Source organism: Cervus canadensis, chromosome 29 (assembly GCF_019320065.1).
Source record: "Cervus canadensis isolate Bull #8, Minnesota chromosome 29, ASM1932006v1, whole genome shotgun sequence".
Taxonomy (NCBI): domain Eukaryota; kingdom Metazoa; phylum Chordata; class Mammalia; order Artiodactyla; family Cervidae; genus Cervus; species Cervus canadensis.
In genome coordinates this window covers 21,965,216-21,989,723 of record NC_057414.1, presented here as the reverse complement: position 1 = coordinate 21,989,723, position 24,508 = coordinate 21,965,216, and the positions used below count along the sequence as shown (strand labels likewise).

General features: G+C 39.3%; 1 protein-coding gene, 1 long non-coding RNA gene and 1 pseudogene across 3 annotated transcripts in view; all 3 read left to right on the top strand.

Annotated features, from left to right (window-relative positions):
• The window catches only part of NELL1 (neural EGFL like 1), a 1,014,750-nt gene that overhangs the window by 388,006 nt on the left and 602,236 nt on the right, over positions 1-24,508 (top strand). The window lies entirely within an intron of this gene.
• On the top strand, positions 2,952-3,320 carry LOC122431207 (annotated as a pseudogene).
• LOC122431208 lies at positions 6,754-22,912 on the top strand. The gene is made up of 3 exons (XR_006266463.1): positions 6,754-6,785; positions 7,958-7,963; positions 22,806-22,912. It is a non-coding gene; the product is annotated as an uncharacterized LOC122431208 (long non-coding RNA).

Genomic DNA, 24,508 nt, shown 5'->3' with positions numbered 1-24,508 from the left:
GTCCATTGCTCCCAAATTCTGATATACAACATTTATTGGGTGTATTGTCTTGTAATGTGTGTTAGTCACTCAGTCGTGTCTGATTCTCTGCGATTCAATGGACTGTAGCCCATCAGGCTCCTCTGTCCGTGTAATTCTCCAGGCAAGAATACTGGAGTGGGTTGCAATGCCTTCTCCAGGGGTTCTTCCTGATCCAAGGATGGAACCTCCTGCATTGCAGGCAGATTCCTTAGCATCTGAGCCACAAGAGAAGCCCCCAATTGTTTTATAATGTGTCCTCTATTGATTGCAATACATAGGTATTTGGGAAAATGTTGGTTTATAATACCTTTATTTATTTCTTCATTTTTGGTTGCGCTGGGTCATCGTTGCTATGTGTGGGCTTTCTCTAGTAGCTGGCACTACTCATTGGAAAAGACCTTCATGCTGGGAAAGACTGAAGGCAAGAGAAGAAGGGGGCAACAGAGGATGAGATGATTGGATGGCATCACTGACTCACTGGACATGTGTTTGAGCAAATTCTGGGAGACAGAGAAAGACAGGGAAGCCTGACATGGTGCAGTTCATGGGGTCACAGAGTCGGACATGATTTAGTGACTAAACAACAGCAAATCTCTGGTTGCAGTATGGGGGCTTCTCATTCAGCTGGCTTCTCTTATTGTGGAGCACCGCTTGAGGCACGGACTTCAGTAGTCTCCACATGTGGACTTAGCTTCCCTGAGGCATGTGGGATCTGTCTTCCTGGACCAGGAATCGAACTTGTGTCCCCTGCACTGGCAGGGGATGCTTAACCACTGAACCACCAGGGAAGTCCCATAATACTTCTTTAATACTTAATCAAAATATTGTCAAGAATATTCTGGATAGGCAAGAAAGCAAAGAGTCAATTAGTCCAGGGATTGTGTGCATAATGAGTCAGTCAGGGATTTATAGGATGTGGGGTTAAAATCTGTTAGTCTCCATGCCTTTTAAAGCTTGAGGAAATTAAAAAAAAAACAAACAACAACCAACCTATTTGGCACAATAGTTTGATTGCATTTCCTTTTTTTTTTTTTTTTTAGAATATAATAGTGTATTTTAGCTAGTAATTCCTGTTGACAGTGATCTTCCCTCAAACCTTTAAATGTAACATTTCATGCTCTGACTTCTCTTGCTGTTGTGAGATTCTATGCTCCTTTTAACAGCCCTTCCATTGTAGGTACTCTTCCTTTTTTCTATTGCAAGAGATTTGTTTTTAATTTTTTTTAGTTTTCCTACTGAAAACTGCCTTGTCATAAATTTCTTTTTAATCCTGATTGGGATGTGTTAATATATGAATCTATATTTTTACATCTAGAAAACTGCTATTATGATTTTAAATGTTGTCTCTTCAGCATTCTTACTTAGGCGGTACATGTACTGACAAGGTTGTCTTGGCAACGTGCTGAAGGGCAAAGAAAGAACACTGGATTAAACAAAAATATGTGTTCTGGAACCAGCTCTGGAACTCACTTGCTTTGGCAGTGGTGTGCTGGGACTGGTTGGAATTTGCTTGGAATGGCTTGTGAGAACATGTCATGAACTTTTCAGACATCTTGACAGCCAGTTTAATATAGCCCATGTTAAATGATGCAAATGTACAATTAAGAAAGCTATATTAAAACAAACGTGATGAATACTGAAACCTCATCATTTCCTAATTATTTTTATATATTTTGCTATTGTTGCCTATGATCTTCTGTCTGTGTGATAGAATTGCTGTGTAATGGTTCTTTGGACTGAAATGTGTCCTCAAGTTCATACACTGAAGCCTGCATCCCAATGTGGCTGCATTTGGAGATAGGTAAGGAGATGATTAAGGTTTAATGAGATCATCAGGGTGGGGTCCTGATAGGGTAAGATTGGTGTCCTTAAATGAAGAGACAGCAGAGACCTAGCACTCTCTCTCTCTCTGCCCCATGAGGTTACAGAGAGAAGGGGACTGGCTGCCTGCAAGCCACAAAAACTCTCACCAAAAACCAAGTCAGCTGGCACCTTGGTCTTAGACTTCTCAGCTTCTAAAAATGTGAAAAAATAAGTTTCTATTGTTCACATCACCCAGTCTATGGCATTTTGTTATGACAGCTTGAGCAGGCTAAGACAAATGGTATGCTACTGTGCATTTCTTCCCGACTCCACATGAACTGCCATCATGTCAGTAAATTGAAATTGGCCATGCTGTAAGTAGTTACAACACAGAAATTGGCAAATGATACAAATCAAAGTGTATTTGATGTATTGTTTTATTGATTGTGTACATCAGGATTTGACAAACCATAGAACAAAACCATGAAACAAAACCAGCCCAGGACTGGTTTTACATAGCTAGAGAGCTAGGCATGCTTTTTACATTTTTATGAGGCCATAACAACAAACAAACTAAAAAAAGAAACAACAACAACAACAAAAAACCACACCACACACAGAGGAGAATATCTGATACAGATATATATGGCATTCAAATCCTAAAATACCTGTCTGATTGTTCACAGAATGTTTATTGATTCCTAAGCTACACTAAACGTGGTGATGAAGGAAGTGTTAATAATAGAGCAAATGCAATAGCTTTTCATTTCTGTAGTAGTTACCTTGTGAATAGTACAAAAAATAGAGGAAATAGTCTTCTGGGCTTTAAAAATTATTTTCCAAATCAGGAAAAACATCTCTCAGCATAAAATGAACGAAGTTTTGAAATATGTCTTTGTTGTTTTATCTTACTCATTAGATAAGAATATGAACCAACATGCGTGTTGGAACTTTACTTCTTCATCAGTTGCAACCACAGGTTGGCTATGGATTCAGGAATTCAGAGAAAATCAACAAAAGTATTCTGTGAAGCTCAACTGGCTATATAGAGTTTGTAATAAAGACTGTGGCATATTTTATTATTTGTAGTACTACACATCCTACACTACACAGCCATAGTGCCGGCCATGGGTGCTGCGGGTGGAAAGATCAACTGGCCGTGAACGGAGCTGAAGAAGCTGTTCAAGCGATGGTGAGTGTTGAACCAGGAGTGGCAACTGAAACCTCGGGTGGTCAGAGGTGTGATAGACAAAGGACTGATTACGCGGCAACACCTCAAGTAGCGGGCGTCCAGTGCATGTGCCCACATTACTCTGTCTGGGAAGAAGTGCAGAAAACTCCTGCCACAGATCTGATTTGCCTGGAATAAGAAAATAGCCATGGAAGCAGGAGCCCCTCCTAAGCCAACCAGGACTAGTGAACCACAGCCCAAATCAAAAAAGAAGACACAAGGCCCCCAGGATGTAGACATGGAGGGCCTTGAAGATAAGAGCTAAATCTGAATCTCACACCCCTTCCACCAGAAGCTTCTCAAGCTGGAGCCAAGAGGACTCGATGCTTATTTCAGATGATTTTGGAGAAAGTCTTGCTCCTGTTCATTCTCCCTGTATTCCTTTTCCCTAATGGCCTACTGGAGGAGGAAATGCAACCCACTCTGGTATTCTTGCCTGGAGAATCCCCATGGAAAGAGGAGCCTGGTGGGCTACAGTCCATGGGGTCACAAAGAGTCAGACATGACTAAGCACATATCCTTTATAGCAGTAAGACTATGTTAAAATTGTGTACCTATATATGTCTATATTAGGGATAAAGTGCTATAAAATTAATTATTTTAAACTTATTGGCTTAAACTATATATTTATATATATATATAATCTTACACTTTCTGTGGGTCAGGAGGCCAGCACAGGGTAGCTGGGCTCTATCCCAGTCTGCTCAGGGTCTGCCAAGTTTGCAGTCAAGCTATCAGCTGGGTTGTGTTTTTATCTGAAGGCTCAACAGGGTTGGAAGCTGTTTCCAGCCTCTCTTAGATTATAGCCAGAACTCATTTCCTTGCAGCGGTAAGACTGAAGGCCCTGGCTTCTTTTTGGATGTCAGAAGCTAAAGGCTCCTCTCAGTTCCTGGAGATCACCCTGAGCTCCTTACCCTCTGGGCCTCGCATATGGCCACTTTTTAAAAATCAGTTGGGAAGGTAAAGAGACTCCAGTGAGAGTCTACTAGTAGGACAGAGTCTTCTGTAAGTTAATCACAGAGTGACATCTCATCAGCTTTGGCAGTCACAGATTCTACCTACATTCAGGGGGATGAGCACACACAAAAGCATGGACACCCAAAGATGGGAACCATGAAGTCCACATTAGAGCATGCCCATCACAGTATGTGTATTTTGGGGGTGGGAGGGAGGAGGAGAGTTGATTGTTAAACATTCACCAGCACACCACTGAATGTGGGTCAAGTCATCGGCTTTGAACCTCAGTATACTCATTTGTAAATATTAGGTGTTGGATGCGTGTCTCAACTTAGGCTCCAAGGAACACATGAAGATTTCCAATGCCTACTAGCTTGCTGAATGTTTTTTTTTTTTTTTTAAACAATTTAAACTTAATTAGCTCAACTTTTCCCAAATTTACGTGACTGAATGCAGTACTGCTTAACATCCTGTGAAACTTGTGTTCTATAACACTCTCTTTAGGATACTGATCCTGTTGCTTAGCTGACTTCCAAAATTCACTTAGCACTTAAATTTATAACATATTTTTACTTAAAACAATTTTGTTGGAGTTTGCATGTGTGTGTGCAAAGTTGCTCAGTCATGTCCGACTGTTTGTGACCCCATAGAGTGTAACCCACCAGGCTCCTCCATCCATGGAATTTTCCAGGCAAGAATATTAGAGTGGGTAGCTGTTCCCTTCTCCAGGGAATCTTCCAGATCCAGGAATTGAACCCGAGTATCTTATGTCTCCTGAGTTTGCAGGCAGATTCTTTACTACTAGCACCACCTGGGAAGGCCCTTATTGAAGTGTAATTGATTTATAATGTATTAGTTTCAAGTGTAGAGCAAGTAATTCAGTTATACATATATTCATTCTTTCTAACATTCTTTTCTTCATATAAGTTATTACAGGATATTGACTAGAGTTCCCTTTGCTATATAGTAAGGATGATCTATTTCATGGCAAATAGATGGGGAAAATGTGGAAACAAAGTCAGAATTCATTTTCTTGGACAGTGACTGCAGCCATGAAATTAAAAGATGTTTGCTCCTTAGAAGAATAGCTGTGACAAACCTAGACAGCATATTAAAAAGCAGAGACATTACTTTGCCCACAAAGATCTGTCTAGTCAAAGCTATGGTTTTTCCAGTAGTCATGTATGGATGTGAGAGTTGGACCATAAAGAAAGCTGAGTGGTGAAAAATTGATGCTTTCAAATTGTGGTGCTGGAGAAGACTCTAAAGAGTCATTTGGACTATAAGGAGATCAAACCAGTCAATCCTAAAGGAAATTAATCCTGAATATTCATTAAGACTGATACTGAAACTGAAGTTCTAATACTTTGGCCACGTGATGTGAAGAGCTGACTCGTTGGAAAAGACCCTGATGCTGGGAAAGATTGAGGGCAAGAGAAGGGGGCAACAGAGGACAAGATGGTTGGATGGTATCACTGACTCAATGGACATGAGTTTGAGCAAACTTCAGGAGATAGTGAAGGACAGGGAGGTCTGGCATGCTGCAGTCTATGGGGTTGCAAAGAGCTGGACATGACTTAGCAACTGAACAACAACAACAAAGTCCTTGTTGATCGTCTATTTTTTATATAATAGTGTGTATATATTAATCCCAGTTTCCTAGTTTATCCATCCTACCCACATGTCTCCACTTTAGTAAGTTTGTTTTTAAAATCTTTGTCTGCATTGTAAATAAGCTCATTTATATAATTTTTTTTTTTTACTTTAGATTTCATGTGAGTGATATCCTATAATATTTGTCTTCCTCTCTCTGATTTATTTCTAAGTAAGATAACTGCAAGGTCCATCCATGTCTGTGCAAGTGACATTATTTTGTTCTTTTTTATGGTTGGATGATATTCCATTGTGTATATATATTGCATCTTCTTTATCCATTCCTCTGTTGATGGACATTTAGGTTACTTCCATGTCTTGGCTATTGTAAGTAGTGCTGCAGTGAACATTGGGGTGCATGTATATTTTTGAATTATATTTTTATTTACTTTCATTTTCCATCTGAGGATCTTTGTATCAACTATTTTCTTTACCTGGGAATTCTTTTTCCAGATCTTTGCTTGGCTGGCTGCTTCTTACCAACTTATATGTCACTTTCTAACACAATTCTCCCCTGTAAACTCTAGTCCCTCCCTCCTCTCCTTGATCTGTTATCCTGCTTCACTTTATCCCATGAATTTGTTACTGAAATAAAATTTGCAGGCCAGTGGGAAGGAGTAGAGCAATGCAACTCAAAGTGCGGTGTATGGACCAATACTGTTCTGCAGATGTTTGCTACTGGTCTATGACAGGGAAAGGAGTTTACTTCCGCATGTAAATCAATGAAATCACTAAGTGTGCTGCTTATTTTAGATGACTTTTTTGTTTGCTTCTCTATTAGCATTATGGTTTTTGCAGCAAAACTTTATCTGTGAAGAAATCACACTCTGGAATAAGCGTCTTAACTTGTGGACTGTTAAAAGACTTGTTCAAAATAACTGTTTCAAGTAACACAGAGGATGAAAAAGGGTTAAAAGATCAAGGAGGTGAGGAGGAGTAGGGTGAGGACTGATGGGAAAGGGATGATATCAGAGGTGAATGGAAGGCCCTAAGTTTACGGGGAAGGGTGCATGTTCTAGAAACCTCAGGTTTGTTTTTTAAAGCACATATTTCCTCTGCCTTTGCATGTGTGCTAAGTCGTCATTTCAGTCATGTCTAACTCTTTGTGACCCTATGGACTGTAGTCCACCAGGCTCCTCTGTCCATGGGATTCTCCACCAAGAATAAAGGAGTGTGTTGTCATGCCCTCCTCCAGGGGATCTTCCCTAACCAGTGATTTAACCCAGGTCTCTTACATCTCTTGTAGTGGCAGGCGGGTTCTTTAACACTAGCACCACAAGGGAAGCCCACTCTGCCTTTAGTTTTATTAAAAAAAGAAAACCAAAAAACATAAAGAAACAATGACCACTGCTGGATGATTTTCTAGATAGGGGAAAACCCAGCGTTCTTGGGAAGATCTGTACCAAGATCTCTTAAAAATCTCCAACATCATCATTGCTAACTGGGTCAGTTTTTGTTGTATAAAAAACCAAAAGATGCAATAGTATAGCATGTTTGGATTTATTAAGTCCCCATGCAGGGGATAACAGAGGAAAATCCTTCTCTAAAAGGCATGACATTGGAGGGTAGGAATTCTCTAAGGTAGTCTGGGATTGCCTGTGAACCTACGGAGATCTCCATTGATCTGATTCTGTTGGCATACACCTTTCTTTAGCTCCAGATGATAGGAAGTCTGCTTTGGAGAGGGGCTCAGCTCTGTCTCAGCAGATGAAACAGATGCTAGTAGTTCTGTAAAAGTTGTGTAATGTAGTGTTTTTACTGATACTGAAGTAACATGATTACTTTGAATATAATAGAAAATATAGATAAAATGTGCATCAGAAAGAATATCCTTCTAACCCCGCCAACCTAAAATTATAACACATATTTTCATGTATTTCCTTCCAGCCTTTTTTCTGTTACCCCCTTTTTAAAAAAAATGCAGTTGATATCACTGTGTGAATATTTATGCCTTTTCAAAAACACTAGGTATCACATCAAAGGCATTTCTCTATATTCTGAGACTGCTTTGTCAACATCAAGGGAATGGTTGCCGAATATCCTATCATGAGGATAGAAGTAATAAAAACAGTCCACTATTTGTGACTGTTAGGTTGTTTTAATTTTTTCCCTTTTATTTGTATGAGTTGAAAAACATCTTCTGATTCATCTTTGTATTCCTCTTGAAGGAACTGAATTATATGAATGAAGTGGGTGTGTGCAAATGTGACATTTCGTGTCAAAGTTCTGTGGTCCTCTAATCTTTGCCATATGCTCTTCTGTCCCTGCTTCAGTTACTTTGTGCTCTTGGAGCCATGGGTTTGTTGCTTGTGCTGGCTTTGACCGCCCCCCCCCCCCTTTTTTCCATTTATTTTTATTAGTTGGAATTTAGAAAGATGGTAACAATAACCCTATATGCAAAACAGAAAAAGAGACACAGATGTACAGAACAGACTTTTGGACTCTGTGGGAGAAGGAGAGGGTGGGATGTTTTGAGAGAATAGCATCAAAACATGTATATTACCTAGGGTGAAACAGATCACCAGCCCAGGCTGGATGCATGAGACAAGTGCTCGGGCCTGGTGCACTGGGATGACCCCCTTTTGACATCAGCATTGAGAAGGATCTGGTGTACTCCTAACAGGGAACTTTTCTGTCTGCTTGGACCCTGGAATTTCTCTGACAGTAGTGTTTGCCAGTCTTGGTCTTCTTTTGCCCTCATAGTCAATCTTGGGTAAAAAGACAAGAGTGAGCATTTCCCCCAATTTCAGTGGTAATTCAGCTGTATCTGTGTTTTCATGATGAAAGCTTAACACACTTATCCCTCATATTATCTTGGGTCATTAGAAAAAATAATTTTTCTCTGACCTAATATAGTTTCTAAGCCATTATACAACCTCTTTGCAGCATGAATTCGTAATAGACTTTAAAATCTAAAAGGATGCAGTTGTGAGCAAAATGATGAAAGGAGAGAGGAAAATGGAATTGCCAAGGTCAGTAATCAATGCCCTTGCTTTAGAGTCAGTGTTCCCTGCCATGGCTAGTCAGCTTTTCCGTTTCAACTTTGTTTGTTGTTCGTTATTTATGAAATAACTGGGCCCCTTGACATACCTATCAACAAACCACAGTGTGATATTACATTGAAAGAATTTAGAGGACTCTTTTGATCTAATTTGGACATAGTCTAGTGAAGAGAATGGTGGCATTTGAGTAAAAAGGCTTAAACTAGTTGACTGAAAACTATATTATTGATGTATCACTGCGTGGTTCTCAGTAAGTCTCTCAGCTTTGTGGGTTTTTTTTTTTTATTGAGGTATAATTTATTTACAATGTTGTGTTAGCTTTATGTATACATCAAAGAGATTTAGTTATACATATATACATATATATTCTTTTCAAGGTTCTTTTCCTTTATAAGTTATTGCAGGATATTCAGTAAAGTTCCTTGTGCTTTATAGTAGGTCCTTGTTGATTGTGTATTTTGTGCATAGTGGTGTTTATATTTTAATCCCCAATTCCTGATATATCAGTTCAGTCAGTTCAGTTCAGTCGCTCAGTCGTGTCCGACTCTTTGCGACCCCATGAATCGCAGCACGCCAGGCCTCCCTGTCCATCACAAACTCCCGGAGTTTACTCAGACTCATGTCCATCGAGTCGGTGATGCCATCCAGCCATCTCATCCTCTGTCGTCCCCTTCTCCTCCTGCCCCCCATCCCTCCCAGCATCAGGGTCTTTTCCAATGAGTCAGCTCTTCGCATGAGGTGGCCAAAGTATTGGAGTTTCAGCTTCAGCATCAGTCCTTCCAATAAATACCCAGGACTGATCTCCTTTAGGATGGACTGATTGGATCTGCTTGCAGTCCAAGGGACTCTCAAGAGTCTTCTCCAACACCACAGTTCAAAAGCATCAGTTTTTCGGCGCTCAGCTTTCTTCACAGTCCAACTCTTACATCCATACATGACCACTGGAGAAACCATAGCCTTGACTAGACAGACCTTTGTTGGCAAAGTAATGTCTCTGCTTTTTAATATGCTGTCTAGGTTGGTCATAACTTTCCTTCCAAGGAGTAAGCATCTTTTAATTTCATGGCTGCAATCACCATCTGCAGTGATTTTGGAGCCCCCCCAAAATAAAGTCAGCCACTGTTTCCCCTGTTTCCCCATCTATTTCCCATGAAGTGATGGGACCAGATGCCATGATCTTAGTTTTCTGAATGTTGAGCTTTAAGCCAACTTGTTCACTCTCCTCTTTCACTTTCATCAAGAGGCTTTTTAGTTCCTCTTCACTTTCTGCCATAAGGGTGGTGTCATTTGCATATCTGAGGTTATTGATATTTCTCCTGGCAATCTTGATTCCAGCTTGTGCTGCTTCCAGCCCAGCTTTTCTCATGATGTACTCTGCATATAAGTTAGATAAACAGGGTGACAATATATAGCCTTGATGTACTCTTTTTCCTATTTGGAACCAGTCCATTGTTCCATGTCCAGTTCTAACTGTTGCTTCCTGACCTGCATATAGGTTTCTCGAGAGGTGGGTCAGGTGGTCTGGTATTCCCATCTCTTTCAGGATTTTCCACAGTTTACTGTGATCCACACAGTCAAAGGCTTTCACATAGTCAATAAAGCAGAAATAGATGCTTTTCTGGAACTCTCTTGCTTTTTCAATGATCCAGCGGACGTTGGCAATTTGATCTCTGGTTCCTCTGCCTTTTCTAAAACCAGTTTGAGCATCTGGAAGTTCTTGGTTCACGTATTGCTGAAGCCTGGCTTGGAGAATTTTGAGCATTACTTTACTAGCGTGTGAGATGAGTGCAATTGTGTGACATCACCAGATGGTCAACACCGAAATCAGATTGACTATATTCTTTGCAGCCAAAATGGAGAAGCTCTATACAGCCAGCAAAAACAAATTCAGACTAATCCTAGGGAGTATCAAATAGCGAGAACTCACACAACGGAAGCCACTTGAATTCAAGACCAGGCATAACCCAATCACCAGTAGCACCCTGTGCTGGAAGCCTCATTTAAACAACAACCAAAACAAAAAATACAAACCCAGTCTTTAGCACTGGATTACCACCTCACTCAGCCTTGCCCATCAGAGGAAAAACAAAAAAAAAACTCAGTACAAATCTCACCCTACACGAAGCTTACACAAACCACTGGACCAAACTTAGGAGAGCAGAAACCAAAAGGAAGAAAGATTTCAACCTTGAAGCCTGGGAAAAGGAGACCTAAAACACAATAAGTTAAAAAAAAGAATGAAAAGGCAGAGAAATACTATACCAATGAAGGAACAAATTAGAAACACAGCAGTCCAAGTAAATGAAGAGGAAACAGGCAAACTACCTGAAAAAGAATTCAGAATAATGATAGTAAAGATGATCAAGAACCTTGAAAACAAAATGGAGAAAATGCAAGAATCAATTAACAAAGACCTAGAAGAATTAAAGAATAAACATGTAGAGACAAATAACACAATTACTGAAATTAAAAATACTCTAGAAGGAATCAGTAGCAGACTATATGAAGCAGAAGAATGAATCAGTGAGCTGGAAGATAAAATGGTGGAAATAACTTCTGAAGAGCAGAATAAAGTAAAAAAGAATGACAAGAACTGAAGACAGTTCCAGAGACCTCTGGAACAATATCAGATGTGCCAACATTCAAATTATAGGTGTCACAGAAGAAGACAAGAAAAAGAAAGGGTTAGAAATTTTTTTTGAAGAGATTATAGTTGAACATTTCCCCAACCCAGAAAGGAAATAGTCAATCAAGTCCAAGAGGCCCAGAGTCCCATACAGGATAAACACAAGGAGAAACATGCCAAGATATGCTAATCAAACTAACAAAGACTAATCACAAAGAAAGAATATTAAAAGCAGCAAGAGAGAAGCAACAAGGAACATACAGGGGAAACCCCATACACTTAACAGCTGATCTTTCAGCAGAAACTCTGCAGGCCAGAAGGGGAATGGCAAGATATATTTAAAGTACTGAAAGGGAAAAATCTACAACCAAGATTACTGAACCCAGCAAGGATCTCATTCAAAATTGATGGAGAAGTAAAAAGATTTTTAGAGAAGCAAAAGTTAAGAGAATTCAGTACCACCAAACCAGCTTTAGAACAAATGTTAAAGGGACTTATATAGCCAAGAAATAGAAGAAAAAAGATCTACAAAATCAACCCCAAACAATTAAGAAAATGGCAATAGGAACATATATATTAATAATTACTTTAATTGTAAATGGATTAAATGCTCCAACCAAAAGACACAAACTGGCTGAATGGAAAGCAAAACAAGACCCATATATATGCTATCTACAAGAAACCCACTTCAGACCTCAGGACACATATAAACTGAAAGTGAGAGGATGGAAAAATGTATTCTATGCAAATAGGAAGCAAAGGAAAGCTGGAACGAATAGCAATCCTTGTATCAGACAAAATAGACCTTAAAATAAAGAAGATTACAAGAGATAAGGAAGGACACTACATAATGATGAAGGGATCAATCCAAGAGGAAGACATAATAATTGTAAATATCTATGCACCCAACATAGGAGCACCTCAATACCTAAGACAAACACTAACAGACATAAAAGGAGAAAATGACAGTAACACAAAAATAGTAGTAGGCTTTAACACCGCAGTCATACCAATGGACAGATCATCAAAACAGAAAATTAATAAGGACACAGAAGTCTTAAATGATACATTAGATGAGATGGATCTCATTGATATCTTCAGGACATTCCATCCAAATACAGAAGCATACACCTTCTTCTCAAGTGAAAATGAATCATTCTCCAGGATAGACCACATCTTGGGTCACAAATCAAACCTCAGTAAATTTAAGAAAATTGAAATCATATCAAGTGTCTTCTCTGACCACAACACTATGAGACTAGATATCAATTACAAGAAAAACTATAAGAAGCACAAAAATATGGAGATTAAACAACATGTTTCTAAATAGCCAACAGGTTACTGAAGAAATCAAAAGGGAAATCAAAAGATTTCTAGAAAGAAATGACAATGAAAACATGACAACTCAAAACCTATGTGCTGCAGCAAAAGCAGTTCTAAGAGGGAAGATTATAGCAAATCAGTCCTACCCCAAGAAACCAGAAAAACATCGAATAGACAACCTAACTTTACACCTAAAACAACTGGACAAAGAAGAACAAAAAGCTGCAAAACTAGTAAAAGGAAAGAAATCATTAAGATCCAAGCAGAAATAAATGAAAAATAAATAGCAGTAAAGATTAATAAAACTAAATGCTGGTTCTTTGAGAAGATAAATAAAATTGACAAACCTTTAGCCAGACTCATCAAGAACAAAAGAGAGAAGCACCAAATCTACAAAATTAGAAATGAAAAAGGAGAGGTTACAACAGAAAATGCAGAAATACAAAGGATTATATGGGGTTATTATGAACAACTATATAGCAATAAAATGGATAACCTGGAAGAGATGGACAGATTGTTAGATAAGTTCAACCTTCCAAGACAGAAACAGGAAGAAATAGAAATTATGAACAACCCCATTACAAGCACTGAAATTGAAGCTGTGATTAAAAAAATCTCCCAAAAAACATAAGCCCAGGACAAGATGGCTTCACAAGAGAATTCTGTCAAACATTTATAGAAGAGCTAATACATCTCCTTCTAAAACTCTTTCAAAAAATTGCAGAGGAAGGAACACGTCCAAACTAATTCTATGAGGCCACCATCACCCTGATACCAAAGCCAGACAAAGGCAACATACAAAAAGAAAACTACAGGCCAATGTCACTGATGAACATAGATGCAAAAATCCTCAAGAAAGTTTTAGCAAACAGAATTCAGCAACACATCAAAAAGCTCATACACCATGATAAAGTTGGGTTTATTACAGGGATGCAAGGATTCTTCAATATATACAAATCAGTCAATATGATGCACCATATTAACAGATTGAAAGATATAAACCATATGATCATCTCAATAGATGCAGAAAAAGTGCTTGACAAAATTCAGCACCCATTTATGATTAAAACTGTTCAAGAAATGGGCATAGAAGGAACCTACCTCAACATAGTAAAGGCCATATATGTTAAGCCTACAGCAAACATTATTCTCAATGGTGAAAAACTGAAAGCATCCCCCCTAAGATCAGGAACAAGACAAGGGTGTCCACTTTCACCACTATTATTCAGCATAGTTTCAGAAGTCCTAGCTATAGCAATCAGAGAAGAAAAAGAAATAAAAGGAATCCAGATCAGATAAGAAGAAGTAAAGCTATTTCTGTTTGCAGATGACATGATGTTGTACTTAGAAAACCTTAAAGCTAGTATTAGAAAATTACTAGGCTAATCAGTGAATTTGGCAAAGTTGCAGAATACAAAATCAATACACAGAAATCACTTGCATTTCTATATACTAACAATGAAAAATCAGAGAAATTACGGAATCAATCCCATTCACCATTGCAACAAAAAGAATTAAATATCTAGGAATAAACTTACCTATGGAGACAAAAGAACTGTACACAGAAAATAAGACATTGATGAAAGAAATCAAAGATGGCATAAACAGATGGAGAGATATTCCATGTTCCTGGGTAGGAAGAATCAATATTGTGAAAATGACTATAGAACCAAGCTCAATCTACAGATTCAGTGTGATTCCTATCAAATTACCAATGGCATTTTTCACAGAACTAGAACAAAAAATTTCACAATTCATATGGAAACACAAAAGTCCCTGAATATCCAAAGCAGTCTTCTGAAAGAAGAATGGAGCTGGAGAAATCAACCTTTCTGACTTCAGATTATACTACAAAGCTACAGTCATCAAGACAGTATGGTAATGGCTCAAAAACAGAAATATAGACCAATGGAAAAAGATAGAAAGGCCAGAAATAAACCCCTGCACTTATGGGTACCTTATTTTTCACAAAGAAGGCAAGAATATACAATGGGGCAAAGACAACCTCTTCAATAAATGGTGCTGGGAAAACTGGATAGCTACATGTAAAAGAATGAAATTAGAACACTTCTTAACACCATACACAAAGATAAACTCAAAATAGACTAAAGATCTAAATATACCACCAGAAACTATAAAACTCTTAGAAGAAAACATAGGCAGAATGTTTGATGACATAAATCAAAGCATGATCCTCTATGACCCAAATCCTAGAGTAATGCAAGTAAAAACAAAAGTAAACAAGTGGGACCTGATTAAACTTAAAAGCTTTTGCACAGCAAAGGAAACTATAAGCAAGGTGAAAAGACAGACCTCAGAATGGGAGAAAATAATAGCAAATGAAACAACTGACAAAGGATTAATTTCCAAAATGTACAAGCAGCTCATGCAACTCAATGCCAGGAAAACAAACAACCCAATCAAAAAGTGGGAAAAAGACCTAAACAGACATATCTCCAAAGAAGACATACAGATCGTTAACCAGCATATGAAGAGATGCTCAACATCACTCATTATTAGAGAAATGCAAATCAAAACCACAATGAGATATCACCTCACACCAGTCAGAATGGCCATCATCAAAAAGTCTACAAACAATAAATGCTGGGGGGTGGTGTGTGGGGAAAAGGGAATACTCTTGCACTGTTGGTGGGAATGTAACTTGATACAGCCACTGTGGAAGATGGTATGGAGATTGCTTAAAAAACTAGGAATAAAACCACCATATGACCCAGCAATCCCACTCCTAGTCATATACCCTGAGGAAACCAAAATTGAAAAAGACACATGTATCCCATTGTTCATTGCAGCACTTTTTACAATAGCTGGAACATGGAAGCAACCTAGATGTCCATTGACAGCTGAATGGGTAAGAAAGTGTGGTACATATGCAGAATGGAATATTACTCAGCCATGAAAAGGAACACATTTGTCAGTTGTAATGAGGTGGGTGAACCTAGAACCTATTATATAGAGTGAAGTAAGTCAAAAAGAGAAAGATAAATGTCGTATTCTAACTCACACATATGGAATCTAGAAAAACAGTACTGAAGAATTTATTTACAGGACAACAATGGAGAAACAGACATAGAGAATAGACTTATGGACATGGGGAGAGGGGAGGAGAGGGTGAGATGGATGGAAAGAGTAACATGGAAACTTACATTACCATATGTAAAATAGGTAGCCAAAAGGAATTGGCTGTCTGGCTCAGGAAACTCAAACAGGGGCTCTGTATCAACCTAGAGGGGTGGATGGGGAGGGTGATGGGAGGGAGGCTCAAAAAGGAGGGGATATATGTGTACCTATGGCTGATTCATGTTGAGGTTTGACAGAAAACAGCAAAATTCTATAAAGCAATTATTCTTCAGTAAAAAAAAAAAGAAGGAAAAAACTTAAAAATAAAAGACTGCAGTGCTAGTGGCTGCCAGAGCTGGGGTTTGATCTTAGATTGGTCTGATTCTAAACAAAATGCTTTTTATACTAGATCAGTATTCATAAACTTTTAAAGGACAACAAACAAACAAACACTGACCTTGATTTAAATGTCTTTTCAAGTAGTTCTTAAATGGATAGAAACTTAAAATCAGATGTATATTCCGAATAACTATAGCTCTTATACATCCACAAAGGCAAACCAATCTACTAGTTAAGTACAAACAAAACCACAGGCCAATAAAGTTCAAATTTTAATTGCATTGATTCAGCATGACCAAGGGTTGTTTGCTGGAAATAAATCTGTAGCGGCAGCATGTTATGCAGCATGGATTCTGAGGCATGAGTTCTTTGGATTTGTCACGTGTACACCACCAATTGCAGTGTGACCGCCCATTTGCCTCCACTTTCTGTATTTGAACTATTGTTAAGTCTTCTTTTGGAAAGTGTGCCATAAATTTCATTTGGCCTTGAACACATCCTTTATCAGGCAATTCCCCCTCTTTCTCATTTGTTAATAGTCCTTAAAGTATAATATCTTAGCACAATGCTTTATAAATTAAAAAAAAACAAAGATGAGCACAAAAATTGCATGGCTGCACTATTACAAAGAGATCATCATAATAATCCAAAATATACTTAGATAATGGAGAAGGAAATGGCAACCTATTCCAGTATTTTGCCTGGAGAATCCCATAGACAGAGGAGCCTGGCACAGGCTACATGTAGTCCATGGGGTCACGAAGAATCAAACATGACTTAGTGACTAAACAATACTTCCATAAAAGGGTTAAGATTATTGTTGAAATAAATTGTATTACATAGGACTCATGGATCCCTGCAGGCATCCGTATTGTCCTAATATCCGTATTGTCCTAATATTTTCAGGGCACTGGGTCATACTGCTTATGAATCCACAGGGAAGACAGTTTCTGGGAGGAAATAAAAAGGGGCTGTGAATATTCACAGATATTAGTTAGCCTTGAAGTACTATGGTGCAGTATTCATTGCGAGACTCGATAGCGTTGCTCTTCCAGATGGTCTGTACTCCCGAGGCTTAGCCTGAACACAGAGGAATCAGCAGTCTCAGCACCAGGAGCCTGCAAGGGACACCCCCTTGGGGCAGCAGCTTCCTCACTGTGGCTGCCTGTCTTTTCATCTCTTCCTGGTGACAGCCAGTACTTTCCCAGGTTCGCCTGGGGACTTGCAGGTGATAATGCTTAAGAACATCTGATGAGAGGTGAATGGGCGGTCAGGGAATTGTTGCTGACATGAACCCCCAGTCTTGTGTTTTTAGCACCACTGGAAGCTGAATTTCACTATATTTGTTTTTTTTCTCTGTTGCTGTAGCTGCATAACACAGATCATGCTTTGTGAGGTTTTACTTCATTGTAATGCCTACTTTTCCACTTTTGGTACATAAACAAATCTTTTGGCAAATCATGGGCCCAGAATAATTAGTAATTATGGAGCAGTGCATTGAAGTAGCATTTGTTATCAGCACACTGAGAATTGCTTGTGGTGCTGCTAACAATGCCCAAAGATGAAAATAGGAAATGGCTATGACAAAATTATCTTTTCAGAGTAGGTAAAGATGAGTGCAAGAAAATATGGTAGCCCTATGTGGGGTAAAAAGGGCATGTAGGCAAGGAGAGTACTTCTGTCCATTCAGTAACTTCAAAAATACTTACCGTGAATCTACAATGGCCAAGCACCTATATTCATTGCAAGGGATACCACAATTAAGAGTTTGACAGGGTCTAATTCTGAAGTAATGAAAGTTATATTCTGGATATTAAAGAGATATTAAATGAGAAAATGAAATAGCCAAAAATTTTAATAAAATCTAGAAATTGGGGGCTTAAGTTTGGAAAGAGATAGTGTGTTCTAGCAAATGTGGGTTTTGCTTAGAGAAATAGTGAGAAAGCGGCACACCATGACATTCGCGAGGCTGGCAGAGTTCCCATGTGGAAGAGCCTGAGAGCTGTATTAAGGAATTTTTAAGTTTTTTCTAAGTGTAAGCATTCATTACTAAAGATGCTAAGCAGGGACAGAATGGGTGATTTAGATGTTCATATGCTTCAATGACTGATTGATGAAGAATGTGGTGGAAAAGATCACATGGAAACCAGGTCTCCAGAGAGGCCTTCTCAGGGGAGCAAGGATGGTAAATAGATGAAGATGAAGTGAAGATGGAGGAAAGTGGATGGACTTGACATGGATTTACTGAAATAAATTTAAATGGACAATACTTAAGAATAGGCTGAATAGAGTGAAGTGAAAGAGAAGGGGTCAGGGAGAACCAGAAAGTTCCTGAGTTTAATAATTGTGTGGATGGTGATGTCACTTTGTGAGAGGGAAATTCAAGAATTCCATTTGGGACATGTTCTATTTGAGATCAATTCAGTCACTCAGTCATGTTCATCTCTATGTGACCCCATTTGACTGCAGCATGCCAGGCTTCCCTGTCCATCACCAATTCCCGGAGCTTGCTCAAACTCATGTCCATTGAGTCGATGATGCCATCCAACCATCTCATCCTCTGTCGTCCCCTTTCTCCTCCTGCCTTCAATCTTTCCTAGCATCAGGGTCTTTTCCAATGAGACAGATCTTCACATTAGGTGGCCAAAGTATTGGAGTTTCAGCTTCAGCATCAGTCCTTCCAATGAATACCCAGGACTGATTTCCTTTAGGATGGACTGGTTTGATTTCCTTGCAGTCCAAGGGATTCTCAAGAGTCTTCTCCAACACCACAGTTCAAAAGCATCAATTCTTCTGTGCTCAGCTTTCTTTATAGTCCAACTCTCACATTCATACATGACCACTGGAAAAACCATTGGCAAAGTAATGTCTCTGCTTTTTAATATGCTGTGTAGATTTGTCATAGCTTTTCTTCCAAGGAGGAAGCATCTTTTAATGTCATGGCTGTAGTCACCATCTGCAGTGATATTGGAGCCCAAAGAGTAAAGTCTGTCACTGTTTCCATTGTTTCTCTGTCTATTTTCCATGAAGTGATGGGACCGGATGCCATGATCTTAGCTTTTTGAATGTTGAGTTTTAAGCCAACTTTTTCACTGTCTGCATTCACTTCCATCAAGAGGGTCTTTATATCTATGAAATATCCAAGAGGAGTTGAGTAGTAGGAGGTTGGATATAGGAGTCCTGAGTTCAAAGGAGAGTCTGCACTGGAGATATAAATGTGGGAATTATCAGGGTAGAGATGACATTGGAAACCATACAAATAGTTGAGATCATCAAGGGAGAATGATAGGGGCCCAGACCAATTTTGGGGATTTACAGTTTCGAGTTTAATGGAGATGGAGGAACCAGCAGAGAGGACTGATAAATTGTGCTCAGTGAGACAGAAGGTGCTTTTACTGAGAAGATAGAAGCTTAGGATAGGATTTTCAAGGGGAGGAATTAATTCTGCAAATGCTGCTGAGAAACATTAGATCCGAAAGATATCTGTTTGATTCAGCAAGAGGTTGTTTGTTGGTGATTTTAACAAAGAGCAGTTTCCATGGGAATAGTTGGGGGAGAAGACTGCCAGGTAGGAGTAGGTTGAGGAGTGAATGAAAAGTGAGACTGTGGAGAAAGCTCGTGGAGGGAACTCTTTTGAGAAGTTTTGAAGGGTAACAGAGAAATGGACCTGCAGCAGAGGGGCTGATCAGAGGACAAGCTGAAGTTTGTTTTTGTTGTTTGGGTTTTGTTCATTTGTATGTTTATGTTTTAAAGTGAGAGAGATCAGAGCATGTACCAACATGGATGGAAAAGCTCCATGAGGAGAGAGGTATGCTGTTGGAGAGAGGGGATCATTTAGGGGCCAAGTAGTATGGTATCTATAGTATAAGGAGACAATCTACCAGTTGATAAGGACGATGGGCCGTTCTTTATTCTTAATAAGTAAAGGATCGTTGTGGTTGGTGAGTTGATTTGTTGGCGTAAAGGTGACTGTGTTTGTTTATGAGGCAGTCTGTTTCCTCTGTGGAGTGCGAAGTGGGGTCATCAGATGACAGCTGAAGAGAATACAGAGATGGGAATCAGGAGGTAAAGAGAGGTTTAACTAGTCTCCTCAGAGTTGGGGAGGGAATGGTTAAAAGGGATGTGTAGGACTGTCCATTTGATTATTGCATTAAGCTGTTTGTATGAATTTGTATTTTTGTTTTCGGGTTTATATATGTATTTTTTGAAACTTTTAATTGTGTGAAGGCAGAGAAAAGTGAAGAGTTGAATTCAAAAAGGTTTATGGTTTTGCCTAGACAAAGAATATAGGGGAACAGTTGGCCAAGCAAGTTGAGGTTAAGGGTTTGATTAAAAAGAAAGACATGGAATCTAATCCGAGCAGGGGCAAAGGCTGGTGATCAGTGAGAAAGTAAAGAGTAGATTAATGGATTGGCAACCTTCAGTGAGGTAGAAGAATTGTGAGTGGTGACACAATGCATATATACAAGTATAAAATGCTTAATATAAAAAAGTATAAAGAGTTATTGGTAGAGGCTTGTGATGAGATTGTTGAAGGAAGTGAATTTTTGTTGATGGTAAGATTTCGGGTGTAAGTAATGGTGTGAATGGCTCAAGTGACAAGAGTGTTCCTGGTGAAGAAGTCAAGAAAGAGTCCAGGAGACTCACTGTCTCATTTGTGTGAAATGTCCGGGGGACATCACAAACTGTCTTCTGTGGTTTAGAGGAAATGTATGTAGGGTCTATTTTATACAGATGAGTTTCCTCATGAAAAGCACTTGGTAAATGCTGCATACTTCTCTATCACTGCTCTTCCTCAGACACAAATCATATTTTTATTGGAAAGGCACCAAGAATGCTAGTAGAAAGATACCTGTTAATTAACTTTTATAACCTTTTTTGGGACCACATCCTTATTTCTTCCCTGTTGCTAAACTTTTTGGACTATTCCCACTGTTTTATTTTTCCAGAGCAACATGGTCACATTTCAGTAATAATCTTGTGTGCAGTGTAATTGAAATTGAATTAAGCATATAATTAAATTTCAGCATAGTTGCCATTTAAACATTATTTAGTTTTATCACAAATGCCTTTCTTTCCACTTATTCAAGTACTCTTGAGTCTTTAGGTTAAAATGTTTATAGTTTTTTTTCCCCCAGTGTATGTTTTTTCTGAATATTTCTTGTTACTGTTATTTCTGGTTATCTTTTGTTGTGCTGCTAATATGGTGATTATCTCTTCCCATTATATTTTATACCTTTTTATTGCTGGTGTTTAAGGGTGCCATTGATTTTTGTATATTTACTTTGTATCTGTCTTCATTACTGAACTCTTTTATTAGTGTTAATGGCGTTTTAATTGATTCTCTAAAGCAGTGTTTCTTAAGTCTCAGTAAGGTGTAAACTAATTTTCAAAGGAAAACAGTATTTTGAACGTTTTCTTTAACAAAGTAGTCAAAATATTGCTATAATGTCCTATTGCCTTTGGGTCTTTCATTGTATTCTCAGTTTATATTCCTGTGTCTTTGTCTTGTTTGATCTGTTGATGTCTTACTGCTTGTTACAATCCTCTCTTTGATAACATGGCCATGTTCTGCTTCTTATCCTCTCTTTTCTAGGAGAGCAGCTTTTTACCTATGTGTTTTTTGGTTTTGTTTTTTTTCCCCAGTTTTCTGTGACTTAGCCTTCGCCTTCTTGATGTTGTGAACAGATACAAGTCTTACTTTCTTAAGGCTATTCAAACCATGGGGAGACATTCACAGGGGTGTTTAGCCTGTTCACCAACTGCTTTATTTCCTTAGGCTACTTCCCTTGCTTTTTTTTTTAACATTCATGCTTTTTTTTTTTTTTAATTGAGATATAGTTGCTTTACAGTGTTGTGTTTGGTTTCTACCATTGAACAAAGTGAATCAGCTTTGTGTATACCTGTATCCTCCCTCTTGCACCTCTCTCCCACCCACCCCCATCCCAGCCCCCTATGTCATCACAGAGCATGGAGCTGAGCCCCATGTGTTCTCAGCACATTCCCACTAGCTATTTTACACATGGTAGTGTTTATATGTCAATTTCCATCTCCCAGTTCATCCCACTCCCCCTTCTCAACCCCTGTGCCTACAGTTCCATTCTTTACATCTGTCTCTGCTGCTGCCTTGTACCATTTTTCTAATTCCACATATATATGTTAATACACAATACTTGTTTTTCTCTTTCTGGCTTACTTCATTCTGTATGACAGACCTTAGGTCCAGCCACATCTCTACAAATGACCCAGTTTTGTTCTTCATTAGGACTGAGTAATATTCCATGGACCATTCATACTTCTGATGGCTTCTTATTTTTTTCTGTTGGCATCGCCCTATCATGTGATAGCTTCCTCTGGGATTGCTGCCCTTTATTTTCCTTACCTGGTGAGACAGGGCTTCTGGGAATGTCAAAGATGCAGTTCCCCAAAGCACACACTCTGACTTGGAGGCTGCATGTGTGTGTGCTCAGTTGGTCTGACTCTTTGCAACCCCACGGACTGTAGCCAGCCAGGCTCCTCTCTTCATGGGATTCTCCAGCCAAGAAAGCTGCTGCTGCTGCTGCTGCTAAGTCGCTTCAGTCGTGTCCGACTCTGTGCGACTCCATAGATGGCAGCCCACCAGGCTCCTCCATCCCTGGGATTCTCCAGGCAAGAATACTGGAGTGGGTTGCCATTTCCTTCTCCAATGCATGCATGCATGCTAAATCGCTTCAGTGGTGTTGGACTCTGTGCAACCCTATGGACAGCAGCCCACCAGGCTCCTTGTCCACAGGATTCTCCAGGCAAGAATACTGGAGTGGGTTGCCATGTCCTTTTCCAGGGGATCTTCCTGACCCAGGGGTTGTACTCACAACTGCTGCATTGCTGGTAGATGCTTTAGGTCTGAGTCATCAGGAAAACCCAGCTTGGAGGGTAGCCTGGCCTGCAGGAATTTTGCGGGGGACTGATCTCAGGATTAATGCCAATGGAGAAAAGAAGGAAGCAGGACTGGAAAGAGGAAGCAGTGGAACTGCCATGTGGTCAGAAGAAAAGCCTCAGCCAATCCCTCCAAACTCTGGAGGGCTTGGCTGGCAGACTTGTCCTGCATTTGGATAAGCAGATTGAGTCATCACAGCAGGGACTGGTCACTGGATGTGATCCTGGAAAGGGGACATGACCTTGAACAAGGCAGCTTCTCATCTGAGGGAAATTCCTAGAGTGAGTCTCAGGTGAGCACACTTAGCTGCCAACACTCTCAGAATTGGAGGGATTAAGTGCTTCAGTCCTAAAGAGGGAGCAGGACAACTCACTGTTGTCCTTTTCAACTTTTGCTTTTGTTGTTGAAACTTCTGACCAGGCATCACTGCCACAATTGTTTTCATATTCTATCTCCTTTCCCCACCCCAAATTACATCACTTTCAACTTCCTTTAGTTGATTTGGTTTTGAGATGATTCCAGAAACTCTTAACTACTTGAAGTGTTCATGATTCAAGAAACATAAAGCAAATTTCTAATCTGAGCTAGATAGTAGTTGATTATAATGTCTGGGATTGCACGCTTAACACAGTATTTCCCAGTCAGGGCCGCTGTCAAAGGAGGTGTCATTGAGTTTCTCTTGCCTTAGAGTGAGGTACTAACTCCTTAACTTTTGCTGAATAATGAGCCATCCTCAAGTTTATTGTCAAATAACAGAAATGTGTATAATTTCTTAATGTTTCTTCAGGTCAGCTTGGGCTGGATGGTCTTTGAAGGCCCTCCTTACTTGACTGAGAAGATGGATCAATGTCAGCTGGGCAATGGGGTGAAATAGCCACACACTTACCATCCTCCAGGACTCTAGCCTGGGTGTGATCCCAATATGTTGTTTTCAGAGTCCCCAAGAGAGAGAGCAAGTCCCAACACACAAGCACTTTCTGTGTCTCTGTTTTTATGTTGATCATTATTATCCTATTAGCCAAAGCAAGTCACATGACAAGCTGGGAGTCAGAGTGGTAGGGGACCACCCAAAGGCACGATATAGGAAAGAGAATTATTGTGGGCATTTTTGTTAAACACTCTCCCACAGGTACCATCCTCAGATGTTGAGACAGACATCTTTCATCTTTGCTCAAGTATCTGAAACTGCACTGTCATCCTATATGGCACTTCCCTAATTTGTCTTTATGCCAGTAGGAAATCTGGTGGATTATCCTCTTACTCCTTGGTGTCTGAAGTGGTTCTGTACATTAGATATGATTTCTTTGCCCCTGTATAGAACTCTGACTCAACTCAACTTGATTCTGTCACTGGCCAATGCCTAGCAACATGTAAGATTGGAAGAGTGAAGGAAGTAATTGAGAGAGGGAAGGGAGTTACTGGTGAATTATTATTATTATTTTTTAATAATAAACTCAAAGCCTTTGAGCTTGCTCCTCAGACCTGATCTCACTGGTTAAAAATGCCTGTGTCTTATCTCTGGGCTTTCTATTCTGTTCCATTGATCTATATTTCTGTCT